Source organism: Pithys albifrons, chromosome 2, assembly GCF_047495875.1.
Source record: "Pithys albifrons albifrons isolate INPA30051 chromosome 2, PitAlb_v1, whole genome shotgun sequence".
Lineage (NCBI taxonomy): Eukaryota > Metazoa > Chordata > Aves > Passeriformes > Thamnophilidae > Pithys > Pithys albifrons.
In genome coordinates this window covers 105,944,929-105,958,988 of record NC_092459.1, presented here as the reverse complement: position 1 = coordinate 105,958,988, position 14,060 = coordinate 105,944,929, and positions in this window count along the sequence as shown.

The window sequence follows — 14,060 nt, the reverse complement described above, 5'->3', positions numbered from 1 at the left end:
ACAGGTTTTTCATTTCCTTTTGCTCTGGACTTGGGGGAGCCACAGGGGTCTCAGCACAAGGGCTAACAAACCCCCTTTGGGTTTGTGCCCCAGGACACTGGGTTATACTGCTGGGTTTTTGTGAGTTAAAAGCAATTTCCCTTTTGTGTCAGTGTATTTATTGTAATATTATTATTAAATTTTAGCTCTGGCTTATAATCTCTCTTATGGTGAGTTCATTTCCCCTGATGGTTCGCCTTTAAACCAGCACACTTGAGTTGGCAGTAGATTAATGCCAACTTCATTTACGACAGCAGAATCACAAACAGCATATAAAGTTCTATTGTTTTTACAGATGACAATTTATGTGACCTAAATTTTTTTAATGATTTATTTAACCACTTATTTACTTTTTCCCCTTTTTTTGTTTTGTTTTATTTTTAGAACTAGTAACTTAAATGTTGCTGTATTTGTAATGTAGCAAGTTTAACTTTATATAGGAAAGGTATTAGTTAACAATAAGCTATAAATGTAACTATTTTAATGACTTAAATTTGAGCTAAATGAACATTACTCTGATAACTCAATTAACACTAACTCTTAACTTATTTTGCTTAACAAATTAAAAATGTTATTTTATTAGCTTAACAATTTAATTTTTTTAACAAATGAAAAAACATTCCTGCAGGAATTGTCATTGGTGCACCAAAAGAAACTTAAAACTTTAACAGAAATATAACAACACTACACAACATTATTTTTATAAACTCTATTTTTGTATCGAAAAGAACATATTTTAATTAATCTAATGCTATAGAACTAAAACTATTTTCTATTTTAATTTGCTTTGGTACTTTTAAAAATAACTTTTTGAAAGTGCTTAATACTAACAAATGGAAACACATCAATTATTATTAGGTGTTAAGAATTTTGAATTTGAGGGATCAAATTAAAAGCTTTAACTAGTCGCTGAAATGTTCTGGTAACTGATCTTGATTCAGTCAGAGGAAACCGGCTGTTCTTATCCATTGCTGACTTCAACTTGTCGAGAGAAAAATAGAACCTTTTCCCTAGATTATTAAATGCTTACAACACCTTATAACCATTTAACAAAAGCTAAATTAACAGCGAATTTGTTCAACAAATTTTTTTTAGGCTTCTGTGCTGGTATTTGAATTGCTGGAGAAAGATGCTGCACTCTGTTTTTGCATGCTTCATTGTCGAGCTGTGAGCGAAAGCATTAGGTGCTTGCATGTTATTGTCTTTATGGCAAGTTTTGCTGATGTTTAAGTGAGTTTATTCAAGCTGCTTGCTTTTTGGTGAACTGCAAGGCTTGCAGTTCGCCAGGGCGGGGGGGGGCGCGGGGGAGGGGGGCTGGGGGGTATGCTGGAACTACAATTCCCAAGATTTTTTTGTGAGACTCCTACATTTCCCATAAGGTGTTGCAAGGAGCTGATGACGTAATGCAAGGCTTTGCTCGTCCAAACTACATTTCCTAGAATGCATTGCGAGACTTGCCCATGACAGAAAGAGCCGATGATTTAATGCGAGCAGCTCTCTCCCTTTCTTTGGAGCCGGGGTGGGGGGGAGACTTTTCCTCCCCGAGCCATGTTTGTGGCACAGTCAAAATTGTTTTGCACTGCAAGCTAGAATGTGGCTGGAAAAAACACATTTCAGCGTCAGAGACAAAAACGAAGCAAAACAGAATTAAGACAGCAGGTTTTGGCAACACAGTTTTTAACGCAGGCTGAAAAGGAACACACGGAGCTCAGAGACGGTACAAACAAAGCCCACGTGGTGTGATGGGGGCTAAACTATTCTTTTACTAATACAGAGCTTTTTTTACTTCTCGTTCTGTGCTGTTTTTCTTTTTTGCGCCGATGCTGGAACTCTTCGCAGGGCAGTGGGGGCGAGCGGGAGCGGTGGAGGGTGCAGCGATCTTTGAAAGCGGCGGGAGCTGGACTTGCGCGGCATTGGCCAGGCTGGGGGGCTGGGAATGGGGTCGTTGTCAGTGTTTTCGGACGACCGCCAAGTTTCTTTCCTCCCCCGAGCCAGAGGCGATGGCTGAAAAGCTGTTGCGGCTTTTTGCATCTATGTAACAGCTGCCAAGCTGTGACTGTTACCGTCTTTACCGCTTTATACTGCTTACGGCGGTTTATGACTTTTTGCTAGATTGGCTTTTAATTCCTTTGCCTCTTGGCTTTCATTAACAGTTCTTTTTCCAAGTTTATCACTTAAATTTTTGCCATTTTACCACTTTTAAGAGCAACGAGGCAATTCTGCTTTTTTAGCCCACTTAAGCAATGCAGCGGCTTTTCGGTGGACTCCGCAGCTCTCGCATGGAGAGGATTTCTAAAACTTTTTTTCGAGCTGCGTCCTTCTCCATTATGCAAGCGTTTACAGCTTACTGCACGTCCGGGGTGCCGGCGAACCCTTAGACGGCAATGACCTTTTCTCCCAAACTCCCTCCTCTTTCAAGGGCACTCACACGTCCACCTGGGGCTGGATTCTGTGGGTTGGTGTCCCTGCATGTATAATTACTTGGATTCTGTGGGACAGGGTCCACACATCTGGATTCTTCAGATTTTGCGGACTGGAATCGCACGTCTGATCCAGCTAGATTTTGTGAAAATGGCTATTAACCTGTTCTGGGCGCCAGTTGTAACCGAGGGAGATGGGTTTTTGGACCTGAGAGACGATTCCACAGGAATTAACAGCAACAGGCCACTTTATTCATACGCACACACACTTATATACATCTTTAAGACTAACCTTCCGCAGGTGATGACACTTTGGCACTGATTATTGGCTAATAATGCTGTTTACATTACAAAGCTTCTCATAATTTATTGACCATGCACATCTGCTGAGAAGGTCAGCAGCAGCCTCTGATCTCATTAATTAGTTCTTAAGGCTACAACACACTAAATACAGAGGCAAGTTCAATACCCAACGTGCCTTTTAGATCTAATAGCGTATGAAATTCCAACATGTACTTATCTGGTAGGGAAGATTGTGTTCATTCTTAAAGAACCTGTACCCCTTTAAATTGCTTGTGATTTACTCCTACATGTTGACTAGATTGAATGTCTGTTGAGGAAAATTTAGGAAGAACTCAGACTTTCTTATTTCACAGGCAACCAGCTGTCACCCAGCCTGATCTGCTTTTCAGCTGCTCTACAAGTCATTTTGTTCTTTTCCAATAGCAATGGGTCCACTCAGCAATAGTGGCTTGTAAATAGCTATTTCATGTTTTGAGATAGCAAGATTAAATTGATTTAACTTTGTTGTTCTTGTTAATCATGATGCAAGAGGTACAAGGGCTTTATCTTTGCTATTTATTGCTTGGGGTTTTTCTTATGGTCTCATCTTTCTTTTATGATACAAATCTGTACTGTGGCAAGGGATGCTTCTATTGCCTGTACTGAGTGGAGACTCCTATTTTCACCATTGTGCTCTAAGGACAGTGAGCTGGTGAGGACAGTATTGGAGTCTTTCTTGGTGAGGGATTGTTGGGTAGACTATGAGTTAGTAATTTGAGAACAGGCTCCTCTATGTGAGTTTGGGGCACCCCAACTTAGTTTTAAGAGTTCACACTTGTAGTTCTCAGTGAGATACTTCGGTAAAATGTCTAGATTTAGGCCTAGGCATAGTGGGGTATGTAATCCCCACTTGTGTCTCAGCTTTAGGCCTAGGCATAGTGGGGTATGTAATCCCCACTTGTGTCTTAGCTTTCATGGTGTTTAATTATTCTAAGACTGTCTTGAGGGTGGCTTTCTGTTCATCTTAGGCCTTACTGGCAAACTTGGGAATATCACAAAGAGTACATACCATGTACATACCGAGTACATACCATGTACATGCCATGTACATACCATGTTTTTTTCTGTCTAATGGCAATGCAGACAAGGGAAATCCAGGTAAAATATTGCTTGTAACGCAAAGGTGTTGAATGAGCTCATAAAGCTCAGTGTTGAATTGTTGATGTTTTGGAGTAGGATCATTTCAAATGACAATGTATTTTTGCTGGAAGAGGGAATCTGTTTGCTTTTAGTTCATGAGCTAATCTGGGGAGAAGGTAATACTTTTATGACCTTATTCTGGACCTCAAAGCCTGAGTCTAAATTAGTCCTATAGGAAATTGATGACAGACAAAAGCTGGGTGTTTTTCCCTGTATATCGGTGATGAAGTTTGCATATTAATTTTTTGTTACCATGAAATATTTAGTTTTTTACAAGAATGGTAAGAAATATTATTTCTTATTAATAACAATATATGTAGCTTTATTTCTTACTTAAAAGATGTTATTTGCTTTGGCTTCTAGGATAATGGAAATTACTTTGATGTCAAGCTTTTCTAACATGGAGCAAATAGTTGGTGTCTCTGTCACTGGTCAGAAGCTGTTAAATTTGCATGTTTTGAGAAGAACTGTATTTGAGAAGAAGTGTAGATGATTTGCCCTTCCATTTGTAGATAAAATTGTTGTGCTGAAAGTGTTGATTCAAAGATGGTCCAAGAAACATCTCTAGCTAGTTTGGGAAAAGCTGCTATAGAATCACAGCAGGGATTAGGTGAGAAGGGACTGCTGGAGGTCTTTAGTCCTGTCATCTGCTGGGAGTAGGGCTAACTCCAAAGCTGTGTCAGGTTGCTTAGGGCTTTCTCCAGCCAGTTTTGAGCACCCGGAGGGATGGAGAACCCATAATCTTGCCCTTTCATATGCTGGCTATGCTCTGGCCTGCACAGCCTGGTGTGTGACTGGCCTTCATCATCACAAGGGTGCAGTGCTGCACTGTTGTCAAGAGAACTGGCTGTTCCCAGGATGCAGAAACTCTGGAGAAATGCTTTAAAGACACCAGGTCTGACAGAATCCAAGTGATTCTGGCTGTAAGCTGATTCTTGGGGGGAGAAAATGGGATGAAAAGGAATTTAACATGTGGTTTCTTGCCATTTGTATGTGTGTATATGAACATTGCACTTAAGTGAAGCTCATAAGGTTAGCTCTTCTTCTGAATTTTGCTTGCAAAGATGTACTATGTGTTGAAAAGCAGTAATGAATTTGCAACCATGCGATCTGCTGTTAGGAAAGTCTTAACCTCATAGCACCAATAACAGGGAATCGGCAAGCTAAGCCACGCTTTCATGCATTGTTCACTCCCCAGTCTGCATTGGATTCATGGCTTTGTAGTGCTGTTTGTGAGGATAAGTAAAGGAGCATGAATCTGGTTGCATAACCCACGAAAGAGCAGTTTTGAAAGGTGAATGGGGGCATACCTGCTGTTCATTTTTCAGATAGTCAGAGGTAAAGACCTGCTTCTTTTCTGCAGCATCGTCATTGCCTTCAGAAAGCTGTGATTTTTGGATATTATGTTGGAAAGAACTTGAAGATCACAGAAGACTTACTGCTCCTCCTGAAAACTGTCCAGGAAACAGAGGTAAATGTGGCCTTTGCAATGGTTGGGGTTTGGTCTAAGTGTCATGACAACTCTGAGCTTTCAGTCAGGTCTGCTTTATTCCAAACATTCTCCATCTCTGTAGTTTGATCCTTTGCAGGCTGTGTAAGTCTGAGTTTTTTACCTGTCTCTTAGAGGTTGTTGTGGCTTGTCTTGCAAGGTCTGGAAAAATTGATGGCAGTGCAAGTTGACAAGGAATGAGCTTGTTGTGTGGGCCACAGTCACAAATATTATTTACAAGGCGTGATAGTGACAGAAAGGAAAAAGAGGAGAAAAAGACCTAGACAAGCCTAAAGAATGGCCAGGCAAATAAAGCAATAATATTTCTTGTTTGAGGTCTACTTGTCTAAAATCATAGGCCTTCAACCACCAAGCTTTGGATTCACCACTGTTGTAGTTTGGAATAATCATGTAAATTCTCTCCCCTGCCACTAACTGCCCATGCCAGTAGTTAACAAAAAGAAGTAGTTAACTGCTGATCGCTTGGGTGGGGGCACGTTGTCTCTTTTGGTTTTGGGCACATTTTTCCATTCTTAGCTCAGCAGAACTCAGGAGCAGTGGGTGTGCTGCCAAGGAGTGAAGCTGTCTTTTTCTCCTGCTTCTTGTTGCTGCTGCTGCTGCTACTGCTTCTTGCTGAGCCGCTTCTTTTTCTGCTTGCCACGGCTGTTCTCCTGGTTCCTGCATCTGGGGTCCCGGCCTCTGCTCCAGTCTCCCCGCTACTTGCAGCATCACGGCCTGCCCGCCCCGGCTGGGACAGCGACCTAGGAGAGAGAACTTGCAGCTGCTTTTCCCAGGACACGCAGCGGTTTCATCGCTTCCAGTTTTCCTTCTTCATTTGGGACAAGGGACACAGAGGGAGAGACAGAATTCATCTGAGTGCTGATCGCTGGTCTGTTTCGCTGGAGAGGGACTGGGAGCTCACCTGCAGCCAGACAAGTTTTGACACTGATACTGCTCATAAGTATAACTCTTTCAGAAGGAAACTTGCCGGTGTGGGGGTTGTGGTTGTGGGGGTTGTTGTTTTTTTTCTGTGGCGTTGGGGAAGCGGTTTTGCTCTGGTCTGTTTATAGTTATATCTATACCTATACCTATATATATAAGTTAAGAACAGTTATCCTTCTTATATCCATTTTCTGATTAAAGTTTCTTTTCTTAAATTTGATAAAGAGTGGCGTGATTATTGTGGAGGAGGCCCCCCCCTCTCCGCTTGTGGGTAAACATTTTGGTTTTTCCCCTCAAACCAAGACAACCACCAAGCTTTAACCAGCCTGCCTTGGCAGGAAGGATCTCAGACCAGAAAATGGTGGTATGCATTTTCCTTTCTGTAAGCGTACATTGCTCTGCTTTTAGATGCTTCCTTTCAGCGCTCATCCTGTCATTTTGTGGCAGAGTTGAGCCAAGTTAACACTGGGCATTTTCAAACGGGCAGTTCAAACCATCTGCTCTTTTATTTAATTTCTTGGCTGAAAACAAGTCCTTTCTGTAGAACAGGTCTTCATCAAGTGTTGCTCTCACTCACCCAGTGCAGGAATGTGGTGGGAATGTGATGAAGGTGATGTAGCTGCAAAGAACAGCCGAAGAATCTTATGTCAGCTTATACTGATCATCTCTCCCTTTGGCTGTCCTTTCTTTTGGTCTTGTTTGCTCTGTAGAGTCATTCTAAGCAAAATATTCCCACCTGAGAAGGTGGAGGTGAGGAAGGGAACATTACCATGACAGCACCACCAGTAAGTCTGTTCAATCTACTTGCTGTGAACCAAGTCAGGGTAGTCTTCTTTTTTCCCCCTCTTTCAAAGCCAAAGCCAAGTGTAATGCTTCCTCATACACCAAGAAAAATGGATTGCAAACAATGGTTAGTTTTCCTCTGTTTCCTGGAAAAATGGATTGCAAACAATGCTTAAATTTCCTCTGTTTCCTGAGTTTGTAAGCCATTAAGAATCGTTGGAACAGGGAAAGAACAGATCTTTTCAAGTTTCTGAGGGGAAAAGCTAGTTTCAGAATTGTCTTTTCAACCTGACAAGTTCTTTCCAGCCTGGGAAGCTGTTCCTTTGCACACTGGGGGGAGATGCACGCAAACGAAAAATAGGATTTTTTGAAGGCGATACTGTCTTTGACGCTTCCAAAAATACCAAGAGAGAACATACTGAATCCTTGCTAATCTGATGAAAACAACTCCTGAGGTTAGAAATGTTTGGGAGTTATGTTAGGGCACAGTTATCCCATTTAGGAAGCTGTGAAGTTAAGAGATTTAAATTACATTTGGAGATGTAGGTTAGCGAGTTGAGCCATGATGCTTGACATGACTGGGTGTTTTATTAATTGCAACTGGCATCTGAATTGTCAGCAGTGTTGAGTTCTGCACAGAAAAATGAATGGCAGGCAGGATGAACACATAACCTTTATTTTTCCTGCAGTAGCCAGAGTATTTGTGTTGGAGGGACTATTGTATTGCTGCTGAGCCAAAAGCTCCATAAGTGCACAGATGGCATTACCAGGTGTGCTGAAAATCACTCTCCTTATGCCATTTCTGATGGCACAAGTGAAACCACCACTGCAAACCCCCTAAATTTTGGTCAGAATTATTCCTCCTTGTGAATGGCATTGAAGAATCATTGAATGGCATTGAAGACACATTTTAGATATCTGGTGCAAGATGGCATCTGTGGGGTTAGTTTTGGAAAGATGGATGCTTTAATATACAACTATAGGAAGCTCTCTACTGCTGGGAATTAGTGGCTTTCTTGCACTGTGCTGAAGGGAACTTAAATTCTTATAAACTTGAAAAGCAGTATGGCAGTGATCTGGTGGAACCCTGCTGATCAGAACAAATCCCGTGCCATTTGTTAGCTTACCTCACTTTCTTTGGATGTCCCAGGGTACTCCTTGTTTTTTAGGACAGGTGAAAGATGCCTATTAGTGTTTCAGATCTTTTTTTTTTTAAATATAGTAAGGACAAGAGTTGAGACGAGTCCTCAAATTTGTGTTTAGTCAAAGCTTTTTGGTATTGAGAGGAGTTTCTTTGTGAGAGAAGAGGCTTGTCAAGCACAGGAACAAGCTGCCCAGAGAAATCACTGAGTTACCACCCCTGAAGGTGTTTAAAAGATGTGTAGATGTGGCACTAAGGGATGCGTTTTAGTGGTGGAATTGGTTAATGGTGTTAGGTTACTGGTTAGGCTGGATGATCTTAAAGCTCCCTTCCAACCTAAATGACTTTATGATTCTAACTGAAAACAAACAAAAAACCAAAACATTGGTAATATTAAATTTTCATCTTCATCAATATTTTTAGAACTTCTTCTCTGAAGAAGCTCTTTTTGAGATCTGTGTGTATTTTTTCTATGTGTCTTGCACCATTACTTTAAAGCTTATTTCTGATGAGTTTGAAATGTCGTTATTGAGATCTTCTAGAGTGAAAAATAAACTGTTTTCTGTGTTAATCTGTTGCAGCATTTGCATGTGTCTACTGGGTATGCTTTAGCTTTTTCAGGTGAAGAGACTTATTTCTAGCAAAAAAAAAAGTTTTTTCTTCACAATGTGGAAGGCAGAAAAATGTGCCCAGTGGACGAACAATTAAGAATCACATCTACCTGCAGAGAAATACATGGAAAAATTCTACCAAAAAGAGAGCTCTTAGCAGCTCTTTTAGTCTGTACAGAAGGTATTTGTGGGGTAAGAGTGGGATAGTCTAATTCAAGGATTTCTCATTGCTGTTGAACTGACAGTGAAGCATTTTTATAGAAAATGACTGTAAATTGCTTTCATATGCTATTTTGGACAAGCATTTGAAAATTCGCAAGCTCAGATGGACTCATGCATTGTGTTCCTCTGCTGTGATTCGTATGGAAATACAGTTAGTAGCGGGTTTGGGGTTTGGGCTGTTTCGGGCTGGTTTGGGATTTTGTTGCTTTCTTTTGGGTTTTTTGTTGGTTTTTTTTTCTTGATTCTGACAAAGTGCTTTGGCTGTGTAAGAGAAGAGACTTTAATCTTAAGGCTAATTGCATTTCAAGAGACTAAAACTAACTATTGTTGAGAACTACTTGTGGACCTTCCTCAACTTTATACAATGCTGAGGTGTCTTTCCAATACAGTTGTCATGCCTGTGGGAAGGGGCTTGTGGTGGCCCCCAGCCTCCCTGTTGGAGGAGACTAATTGCCAATGCTACATCACATCCACTGGGGCAGTCATATACAAATACAGGAAGAACTCTGTTGCTGGTAATTTGTAGCTTTCTTGTACTGTGCAAGAAACCTTCAAGGATGGAGATCTCTGCTTCTCTGCGTACGTGTCCCAAGGGACACCACCTTCATGGGGCATGAACTCTCCTCATGTTTGAGCCTCCCAAGCTGCAATCTGTGTTTGTCATCCCTCATGGTATTGCCTGATGCTGCAGTTTTTTTATCATGTCTGCCACTGCCTTTCCAACAGTCACAGGCTCCTGGTAGTTGCCTCCTCTGCTCTCCTTTCCACCAGACCCAGCTCCCTCCTCTCAGAGGCTCTGTGCTTCAGGCTCCTAACCATTTTTCTTAGTTGGCTCCCATCCTGCTTTTCCACATCCCTCCAGAACTGGAGACCCAACACTGGAGATGAATCCTGGTAAGGCCTCACCCGCTCTGAACAGAGCATATAGAAATCACTATTCTGGCTCTGCTAGACATGTGGCTTCTTGTGCAGTCCATTTGTTTTACCTGCAGTGGGAACATACTTCTGGCTAATGGTCAGCCCATTGTCTGATGAAACCCCAAGTCCTTCTCAGCAGGGCTGTTGCCCAGCTTGAATCTTCCAGTCTGGATGAATGCACAGAGTTGTGTCACCCCCAGTACAGAGCTCAGTGCATCTCTGCCTTGAACATCACAAGGTGCTACTTCTCAAGGTGCCATTTTTTAGGGTAGCCACCCCCCAGTTTAGTGTTACCTGTGGCTATTTGTGTTCTTCACCCAAGGTAGAACAAAGATAAAACTTCTTGGTGTATAATTAGATGTACAAACCATCTGGAGGGAGTATTTCTGTCTTGATCTGTGTATGGCAAACCAGACATATAAACAGGTATGAGATGATTCCAACAGGACCTACTTGTTTGCTGAAAAACACTACTCTGTGGTCAGTGGTAAAGCCAGGCACAGAAACACAGGGAAGGCTGGCCACAAAGTTGTGCTTAGTGTTGATGCTCATTTTTCCTACCACTGCTTCCTGGCATCTTCATTGTTCCCAGATCTGTTGGGTTTAAGTCTGCTTTGTATGGTTGTGCTTCTTAGCCTAATATGCCACCAACTTCTGCTGTCTTTGAATTGATGGTTGTTGCTTTAAGGCAATAGTTTCATGTTCCACTGCCCTTGCCTCTCACCTCCCCTTCTTTCTTCTCCCATACCTTTGTCCTTCAATCAACCTTTCTCTCACATCTCACAACCTTTTCCTTTCATCTTATTCTCTTTTCAGTCTTATGTTCACAATGCTGCGTCTGACCCTTTCCCTCTACCATTCCCTTTTATCTTGTACCATCCACACTTACCACAAAATTGGCTGGTCTGATCACTCCTTCCATCAGCAGAACCTATTCCATTTGTGATAGAACTCATGCCCTTTTCAGGACAGCTCAGAGGACCTTCCAGGGGCCTGACCTACTCTTTCCCTGTGCCCAGCAGGTGTGAAACACCACTCTGGCAATGAATGTATGGATGCCGTGCATCAAGGGCAACACTGGGCATTGGGTGATGGTGGAGGATTGTAACTTTGGATAAGTTGTGACAGATACATCAACAGAACACTGAAGTCTCTTAATTGGGGAGACTGGCTGGGTGAGGCTCTGCTCCCAAAAGAAGCTGACTGCTGCCAGAATGCACCTGCAAAGAACATCAGCTGCAGCCATGCCCAGGAATCCAGCCATGATCCTTCTCAAATCTTTTTCTACCAAACCCAAGAAATTAAGAGTAGGTGGTGCCACAGGAGAAAGTGGAGGGACACCATGAAGGCAGCTACCCTGTGCCAGACAGTCCTACAGTAGGAATAATCCCAGACCTATGAGTGAATACCTGTAAGTAAAAATTGATGCTATAGCAACATTGCTACAAATTAGCAGTTTTGTGGTTGCGCTATAAACTTCCCACTATCATGTGAGCCATATAATCATAGGGCTTTAGCCATATGACCTTCAGGATGTGGGTGCAGCATGGGTTTATGCAGTGATACGCTCTTTGCTTTCTATTTCCTTCTAGAGTTTAAATTTAAAAGTAGTTTGGATGTCCAAAAATGCTCCAGATTCTAAATTCTGGGGAGTTTCCATTTAGACAAGTTCTGCACGTGGCTTCTGCTGTCAATTTCTGACAGGGCTCCTGCTGGACCCTTCCCAGTGAAATCAGCGTGTGGGTTTTCAATCCGGAGCCTGCAGACCCATGGAGAGGGAAGTGGAAAAGTGATCTGCCTGTGGAAGGTGTCTAAGAGCAGATTACATTCAACAAGTCTAAAACGCCTTGTGTGTGGTATACTCACTTCCCTGGACTGACTGTAGCATCCTGCAAGTAAAAAGGAGGGTGAAAAAAGCTGATGGATAGGCCCTGGTGAGATGCTGTATCCTCAGCCCCCTCCTTTGCAAACTAATGTCTGATTGCTGCATTTTTCACGAGAAATGGAGAGCTTGAGCCACAGAGAGGAATGGTCTGTGCTGAACACTTAAGGAGCAGATACCATTCATCTTGGTGGATCATCTTCATCAGGTTGAAGGGAACATTGTGCCAGTGTACTGGCTGGGAAAAGTGGTGTTTCATAGCAGTGCACCTCTGAGCAATGCCTGATGGAGAGGAAGAGGTGCTCCCTTGGTATCATGTATCAGGCAACCAAAAGCAGCACCAGTCTTCCCTCCTGGTACCAGGAATTACTCCCTGCAGATAGTCCCTGTCACCTGCCCTCCTGGTCCCCATCCTTTCACCATCTGCCCAGTTCCTGCCCACTCTTTCCTCTAAGTAAGAAGCTCTGCCCAGCTTCTCCCAGTACTTGTGTCCTGGATCCACCAGCAGCAATGGCCAATACACCGATGGCCAGCATTATTGATTACATGAAAGCATGTCTTTCTCTCTGAAAGACACAAATGAATATTTCCATGGAGATGTAAAAACATGGAGAAATGCTGGGCTGCTGGGCAGAGATGATCACTGTGTTTCCTCTCATGCTCTACTCATGTCTCTCCTGATAAAGAAAAGCCTTCCCAGAAATGGTTTGTGCTGCAGCAGGAGTAAAAATGCTCTAACGCAAAATCATGAGTAGGAATTTTGCCTGCTGGGAACTGGCTATTGCTAACTTCCCTCAAGCAGCCTGTCCTGGCCAGTGGCAGTCCTGGCTGAAATATGGAACTTGCAGCAGAGAGGGAATGAGACAGGAATCAGGCTGGACCTCACACAGGCTTTATTTTTGCAAAAGGGGAGCGATATTAAAAAGAGAAATGAAAAAGTGGTGCAGGGGTCTGGCTGGGTTCCAGCTGCCACATGTTGCACCACCAGCTGGTATCCCCAAAGGGCCACCATCTGGCAAATGCCACAGAAATGTGTCCTACCTCGTCCCTGCAGCCTTTGCCACCCTGGAGCACCAGTTACCTTTTGCCTTCTGTGCTCTTTGCAGAGCAAATGCCAGCATGAGTTGTCACTGTTGGCACCTTGCTCTTCAGTGTGACACCATACAGGTGGCTCCTTTAAAAGGCTTTTAAAAGGCTGTGCAGTCACTTACAAATAAACCAGGCATACATCCTGCATGGATGCCCCTCCTTGAGCAACGGTGGTGGATGCTTCAGAAGGTGGCACTGAGCTTGTTCAGCTGAATGAGAAGCAACCAGCAAAAGACATTCCAGAATAGACAGGAGTCGACATGAGATGCTGTAAGGAATTGGTGCTGAGGAGATGCTGTCTGAGGTCAGGAAGGACCGGGGAACAGACAGCTGCTCTGCGGAACTGTTAAAAGAGGAAGAGAGCATAGAAGAAGCCAATCTTCAGACTGTTGACATCATGTTGGAAAGTAGTATTTTTTTTCTGTGAAGTACAACATGAAAGATTCCTGTTTGAGGAGAGGGGGAATATGTCCAGGGGGAATGTTACTTTTTTACATCTTCGAGTCACACTTGAAAGTATGCAGCTTAGCTCTTCCCTCTGGTTAAGGAGTGACTGCAACTGGTACCAGTACAGGACTTGTGTATGTGGGCCTCCCACATTTAGAGCCAACTGGGCCCTCTAAATTTTTACTTTCCTTCATACACTTTCTTCAGGGCAAAATCAACCTGCCTGGGAATGACAAAACTAGCAGCTGTTCTGCTGACCAAGGTGGCCTTCAGCATTCCAGAAAGAACTTGTATGCCTCCATGTCTGATCCCACCTGGCTCAAATGGGCCCCTGTAAGGACACTTTCCCTCTCACAGTAGCTCCAGTCCCATAAGCAAAAGGGACAGGCACGCCAGTGACCATCTTCCTTCCACAGCATGGGGCAGAAGCAGCACCTTGTCCTTTAGTCTGGCATGGAAAGATGACAGAGAGGTGGTACAAGGTCTCCAACTGCAACAAATTGCATTGGTATCACCTGGCTGGAGCGAGGTCCAGTCTGCCAACACATGTTGGCCAAAGAGCCAGAGCTCCCTTCAAGAAGTGGCCAGGATTTAG